A 7,654-nucleotide genomic window follows, 5' to 3' on the forward strand; every position below is an offset into this window, starting at 1 on the left:
CACTCAACAGCAATGGCAGCTGTAGGTCAGGGCACTCCCCAGCAATGGCAGCTGTAGGCCGGGACACTCCCCAGCAATGGCAGCTGCAGCTGTAGGCCGGGGGCACTTATCAGCAATGGCAGCTGTAGGTCAGGGCACTCCCCAGCAATGGCAGCTGTAGGCCGGGGCACTCTCCAGCAATGGCAGCTGCAGCTGTAGGCCGGGGGCACTTATCAGCAATGGCAGCTGTAGGTCAGGGCACTCCCCAGCAATGGCAGCTGTAAGCCGGGGCACTCTACAGCAATGGCAGCTGCAGCTGTAGGCCGGGGCACTCCCCAGCAATGGCAGCTGTAGGTCAGGGCACTCATTACCAAGCAGCTATGGCAGGTATAAAAGCAGCACTGAGTTTTCCTTAGACCTCTTTGGTTCTGGGCTGGCACTGCTGGAGGGTGCCAGACAATCTCTTAGTCAGTTACAGAGCCCGTTGACAGTCAAGAATAACCATTACACCACTCTAAATGTGAACCCGTTTCCCTATTAGCACATTTCAAAGGATGTGGGAAAGCAAGCTTGGCTTCACTTGACACTTTGCTATAGCTGTGTGTGTCAGTTTGTCTCCCTGTGTCTGCGATAAAACCACGGCCCAAAACCACGGAGGAGGAGAGGGTTTATTTGGCTTACAGGTTAGTCCATCACGGAGGGACACCAAGGCAGTAATTCAGGGCAGGAACCTGGAGGCAGGAACTGAAGCAGAAACCATGGAGGGATACTGCTTACTGGCTTGCTTCCCTTGGTTGGCCCAGCTACTTACACAATTCAGTCCCACCTGTGTAGAATGGCACTGTCCACAGTGGGCTGGGCCCTCCCACCATGGGGGGTAGGTACTCCCACATCAATCAGCAATCAAGAAAACGCCCTCAGGCGTGGAGGCAACGCCTCAGTTGAGATTTCCTTCTCCCGTATGTCTGGGTGTGTGTCGTGTTCGTGTTCACAAAAAAACAGCTAGGACAGCGGTGAGAACTGGGTGGTATTGGGACGGATAGAAAGATGTCTCTCCAGACTTGGGTAGGGGAGAGTGGAGTTAGAGACGCCTGTGATGGGAACCACTGACGTAGGGCAGCAGGCAGACAAAACGGGAGGACCACAGATGGTGTGCACCCCAGAAGGGCCAGGGGAAGGTGACTCAGAGAGGAGGTGACATTTTGGGTGAGTAGTTTTGACATTCACACCTATTCCATGGCCCCCTAGTCCCCAAAGGATGAAACTTTCAATTTTGAAAATCACTAAATATTTTGTAAAACAGACACTCTCGGTTTCTATCCTATTCTCAGCCAAAAATGGAGATGACACCAGGGAGGCATGGTGAGATTTAGGTTAGCCAACTGCACACTGCATAAAAAATACTTACAGGTTACATCGAAATGGATAGAAAGTGTTTTATTTCCTACAGCTTTGCCACGCAGGCTTCTTTCCCCACATCCAGTACTGTTTGTTGCATGGTTGGAATTCTATCCACGTTGGTGGAGAGATGAATGAACGAGTGTATGAATGGCTTTGGGGATCCGTGGAGGACTTTAATAAAGTTCATCAAAGTGTCTCATTCCTTATCACACAAATATCCAAACAGCGAGCGCAACTGCTATAAGAAGTAATCTCGATATATTATTTCATTCAGTAATTACAACACCTCCTGGAGCATATCACTTAATTTGATTTTATATATTTAGAAACCTAAGTTCCTCTGACAATGAGCAATGTTGGGTTCTTGTTCATTAGTTTGAAAACAGGGATGTTGATAAGCTAAGTTTATGGATAAAAGCTGTAATTCTAGTCTCAAATGGAGAAAGGCTGTGTTTTCACGGCTATATATAAGCTACAGAAAGGTCCACGCTCCCACCAAGGTGGGTGGGAAGGGATGGCGCTCATTATGCTGCTAGTGTGCCATTGGAACATTGCTCGACAATTGTGTTCTCTATATTTTTTTGTAAGAAAATTTGAAAACATTTGACAGAATCCTTGATACTACCAATGAGCTACAAATCAACATTTTTAGAATAAGGTTATTGTGAATTTTGAGACTTGAGCTTTCATTAATTCTTCTTAGCTCAGTGGTAGGAACTGTATAATCTTATAATGGTAACCTACCAATAATGCTCTATACTTTTCTAATGAGACATATTACAAACAATTTGAAATATATAATTAATGAGCAATTAAGAAGAAAGGCTGCTAGACAACCACGACTCTGCTGTATGGAGGAAGGCAGATAAATTCTGAGTTACAAATTAAGCCTTCTGTTAAACTTCCTTCTCGGGGAGACAGGGGAACCAGAACACAGGTTTTAAACACCGAAATGAAATATCATGAAGGCAAGAAATACAGACATCTTCTTGACCCTGGGCAAAATTTGGTTTAAAATACTGTTAACTCTTTAAAGATGTTTTTTTCTTTTCTTCATTTAATTTATGTGCATGGGTGTTTTGTCTGTGTGTATGTCCTGTGCCATGCCCACTGAGGCCAGAAGGGGCGTTGGATCCTCTGGAGCTGGAGGTACCATGTGGGTGCTGGGAATTGAACCTGGGTCCTCCAGAAGAGCAGCCAGTGCTCTTAACTACTAAATCATCTCTCTAGTCTATCTGTTGCTGTCTCTCTCTTAACCTTTCTGACTCGCGTTCTCAAGAACTCTGTGATGAGGAAGTAGGAAACCCTCCATTTCTTCATCTATAAAGTAGAATCCATGCTCAGCAGTGATCTGCCCCTTTGACTTTGGGAAGCCTTGTAACTGCAGAGATGTGGACCGCCATCTTGACCTGCTGCATTCCAGCTGCCTTGCCTGGGGTAAGCCACTTCTCCAAATTCCATTTCTTTAGTCATAAACAAGAGTAACAGTAGGAATCATTCCTAGAACTCAAGAATAAGATGAGATAGACAGCTAGCAGAGTGTTAGAACTTTTATGGAATTGTGTAGATCCCAGAAATGAGATTGGTTTTACAGATCCAGAGTGTTGGTTGTTTTCTTCAAGACCACAGTCAAAGCGACACTCAAGGGAGATCTGTATCCCAAGGATGGAGTGTCACTGTGCCTCTCAGACTGCAGACTAGTATCTGACTTCTCCAGTCAGAGCTGCTGAGGACAGGATCGTCTCAGCCTGTCTTTCTCGCTGGTTGTAAATTTTGGATAGTAGCTTCATATATTTCATATAATTAAGTCCTCAGCTTCAATTACATTGTCTACGCACAGTTGTACTGTCAGCAAAGATAAGATTCCAATCAACATGAGCTGGGGAGATGGCTCAGTGGTGAAGAGCACAGGCTGCATTTTCAAAGCACCCCATCTGTAACTCCAGTTCCAGGGGATCTGATGCCCTTCTGGCGGCACTTGGTGCACAGATACATGGAGGCAGAACACACAGGCACATGGTTTTTAACAATGCACTTCTGAGCCGAACAGCAGAACATAAAACCCAGTAACTTGTTTGCAGGTGTGCATGGAGGAGGCTGCCTTTCTAGGTGTATGTTGGTGACAGGTGTGTGGGTCCAACACGAAGCTGCAAGAGCCTGAAGAGAAGAGCTCCCAGGCCTGGAGTGGGCCTTGCCTTTGTGAGTCTCTGGGGGCTCTTGATGTCACTGTGGTTGCTGAGGCCCTGTGTCCTCTCAGAACTGAACCACCGAACTCACCCTCCCCTCTTCCCTTCTGCTTTGTCCAAAGAATGTTTACGATACGATTGTAAGAAGCTGAAAATTTGGCTCTAAATCCACTTTTTTGTCAGTAAATCTTGCCTTTTAAACCCAACACCGATTCTCTCTCTTTCCTCCCTCCCCTCCTTCAGGGTTGGCTCTGACCTAAACTATAATTGGGCTTCTTTATAAATCACTTTAATAGCATGAAATTGCATGGAAACAAAATTAGAAATTGAGTCACGTGGTACGTTTATTATAATGCATAAGTATATTCATTTTAGAAGTGGGTGGCATTTTACATGGCTTTTTTGTATTACTTGAGGATAATGATTGCTTAAGATCTTTGTTGATTTTCTATAGTATTCTGGAGAGAAATTTTAAGGCATTTAAAAATCTGGTTGCAGTTCAGTCAATTTACCTAGCTGAACTGGACAATGTTGAGTATATGCAAATGAACAACTGGGCGTGGGTCCTGTTCTCCAGGGAAACTTGAGTTAGCGTTGCTACTGTTAGAGTATTTCTTTGATGAAGAATGTGCCCACAGGCTAGAAAGCTGCCTAGGCTAACATCAAACCACTTCCACTTCTCTTTTGGAAAAACAGTTTTAATGAAAAAAAAAATCACACTTTAGTTATTTTGTGTGCACAAAGGTGTATACATGTGGGTGTAACTGCCGTGGCCCACTGTGGAGGTCAGAGGACAAACTGAGGCAGCAGGCTCTCTTCTTCCACTGAGTCCTGGGGCCTCAGGTCATTAGGCTTGGAAGTAAATACTTTTACCTCCTGGGCCATCTCAAGGCCTTGAAAAAAAAAAGCTAAAGCATATATATAACATGCAGGGGATTTCTATGAGCTCTTATTGGCAAGCAATATCAAACATAAATACGAGCATTAAAATTGTAGTGGCACCTAGTGTATCTAGCATTATGAAGAATGGGAATAATTGTGTTTAGATCTTCTGATGGTGAAAAACTTGCATCAGAGTATGTAAGCATAGCCAGTCTTATCCGTGTCTTCTAAAAACGGTCTGTTTCCACTGACTTCTCATATTGTGCTCTGTGAGCCAAATGTAAGACCTTCTCAACAAGACCGGGGCATGGCTGGATCATCACATAGTGCGCCACAGTGCTCAGGATGATGTGTTGAATGGTGGCCTCATCCTCCAGTACTGCCCAAACCAGGTGTGGTGGCACTATGCCTGTAATCCCAGCACTCAGGAGGTGGAGGCAGGAGGATCAGAAATTCAAGATCATCATCAGCTGTATAGCAAGTTCAAGGCTAGCCTGGGCTACATGAGACTGTCTCAAAAACAAATAAGCAAACATAAGAAAAATAAACCCAAATATACCACAAAGCAGAACAAAACAATAGCAACTCAAACAAACTAGCTGGCTAGCAAAGGCTGAAGGAAAGGCCCAAATCTGCAGCTGTGGGAGATATCTCAGAGACATGGTCCAGGCACCAAGCTCGAGCCCACAAAATAAATCTGAACATAGTCATTTGAGTGAAGCCTGGTAACTGCCTTGTGAGTAAAGCAAATGAGCCAAGGCCACCAGGGTTGTGGTGGCCATTCTGGCTTGCTGCTTCCCAACAGCACAGGCGCTGTGTTTCCATAGAGCCACACGTGAGGGGCCTACATCCTGCCTGCCCCCCGCCCCCCCCCATGTAACTTTATGAGAAATGGAGCCTCTGTGGGGGTAATTAAGATAAAATAATGAGATCATAAGGGTGGGAGCAAACCCCACACGGCTGATGCTTGTTTGCAGACACTAGGGACATACACAGAGCAGAGGCCATGTGAGCATAAGCAGACGGCCATCTTCAAGCCAAAGAGAGGCCTTGGGAGACAGCCACGGTCGCCCTTCACCCTGAGCTTCCGGCTTCGCAAACGGAGGAACTGCCTAAGGTCCCGTGGCTGTAGTGGTCTTTGCTGACTAATACAGCAGAGAAATGGCTGCCAGGGGGCACAGGAGCCCTTCTCCACCCCCACCCACGTTCTCTCTGCTCGTCCAGATGTGGCGTTCCTTCTATCTAGAAAGCTCTGTGCTTCTTGGCTAGCACATCCTTCAAGTTCAGCTCAAGTTCAGTTGGTGTTTTACTTAACCAGCCACCTGGCCAGAACTCATCACTCCATCCCTGTACCAGGCATTGATTTTGCTGTGTTAACTTCAAAGGATGCCTCGCCATCTCCTTGCCCATCACAGTCCTCTCAGTTTCACACCCAATACTTGACACTTAATAGGTGCTCCATATATTTTTGTTGATTTAATATAGCTAGAAATCCATAAGGTTTAAGGATTGTAAGGAACTTGTCTTAGTGTGTTTTCTATCCCTATAACTGAATACCACAAGTTAAGTGCACTTTTATTTATCATTTGAGAGTGTTGTAGATACATGCGATGCCCTTTGTTCATATCCGCCTCTAGGCCACTCCAGCCCTGTCACTGGGAAATTTTTAATGAAAAGGAGCCCCTCAAATGCACTTTCTGTTTGACCTCTGGGAGAGTACACTGAAGTTTGTGAAGATGTGGTGGCTTCCTTGCCCTCACACACAGCAGCAAACCGGACTTCAGAAACTAGGTGAACGGACCCGTTGTCTTCTGTGGGGCAGGGAGGGGGCGGCCTTTGCATGGCAGAGACACATGAGAACAGCAGCAGGTTTAAAACAGCAGAAAAAAGGCAAAAGAGAAACAAAAACCCCGTCTCTGTTAGGGAAAAACTATGCTAACGGTATCAATAGTCCAATGACGGCGGGGTGGGTGGTAAAGAGAGTCGCTGGTCTGGAGGCAGCTAAGGGCTGGGTCCAGTGTCTGGTGCTGGGTGAGTGGAAGTGTCAGTTTCCAGGATTCGGATTTAGGATGATGATTCCCTTGGTGGACTTCAGTTTCTCTGGCTGTGCAGTGGAAAGGGTGAAGCCTTTCTGTGGGCAGTGTTGGGAGGCTTTACCCAAACGGTAAGAGGGAAGCATGAGGTCCCGATTCCCTGAGGGAAGCCCCCTTCTTCCCTTTCTTCCCTTGGTGATGGGCTCTCAGGGGAGCAACTCCTTGACCTACACATTCAGAGACACACCAGTGACAACCTGAGCGACGCTTCGCCCCTGCTGAGCATCACTGTGAAATCTAATCTACTGCACAGAACCTTCCGGAAATGGTGAGGAGCAATTTGTCCTCCACACAGGAAGACATTTACCCACACACAAACCTCCCAAGGATGTTAGATAAAGTAAGGCAGCACAGAGGGAAAGTGCTGGGCAGTGTCTTCATGCCTGTCTGGCAGCAGCACACCTCTCCAGGTTGAGCTGAGCTAGGAAAGGCACAGCTGTGAGGTGGCAGAGCTTCGAGCCTCCATGCTGTCTAGGAGCCTTTGGTCAGCCGTTAGGCCTAAGGAAGCAGAGTGTGGGGGTTAACCAGGTTTAACCCCAACATTTCAAAACCGTTGCTGAAAGCAGGGAGTTTTTGGTAAGCTGGCTGCTGCATTGCACAGAGCAGGGAGGGGGGGGCCTGCTGTCACTCCTCCATGGGAGCTCCCTAGGGTGACTCCTTGTCAATTTGCATGTGTGAGTGAAAAGGATGCGTTTCCAGTCTCTCAGATTCTGCTCGTCTCTCTAAACCCAGGAATTAATGGCTAGCTAATAATCATGGATGCTATTAAGTCTGGAGCTCAAGCTGCCTTTAAATGATGGGAAGAAAATTCCCCGAGAATTTTCCAGATTTTCCATGCAAACATAACACAGAGAACGGGGGATGGGGGGGTGGGGAGGTGGGGGGGTGGGGGGGAGTTTGGCAGTGTGAGAACGTCCCTCTGAAAAGGGCACTGAAGTGAGAAGGGAAGCAATGGGGAGAGGGCAGGGCGGGGGCGGAGGCAGCGGGTGATTCAGCCTGAGGGGGCTGGAGTGAGCAGTGGGCAGGGCTGTCTGAGTGTGAAGCAAGCAGGCGGTTATGACTAGCGTTGAATGGAGATAATTAGGAGCAAGTTGGTACCAGTAACCGCCAGCA

The sequence above is a fragment of the Peromyscus eremicus genome, chromosome 13, assembly GCF_949786415.1.
Source record: "Peromyscus eremicus chromosome 13, PerEre_H2_v1, whole genome shotgun sequence".
NCBI classification, from domain to species: domain Eukaryota; kingdom Metazoa; phylum Chordata; class Mammalia; order Rodentia; family Cricetidae; genus Peromyscus; species Peromyscus eremicus.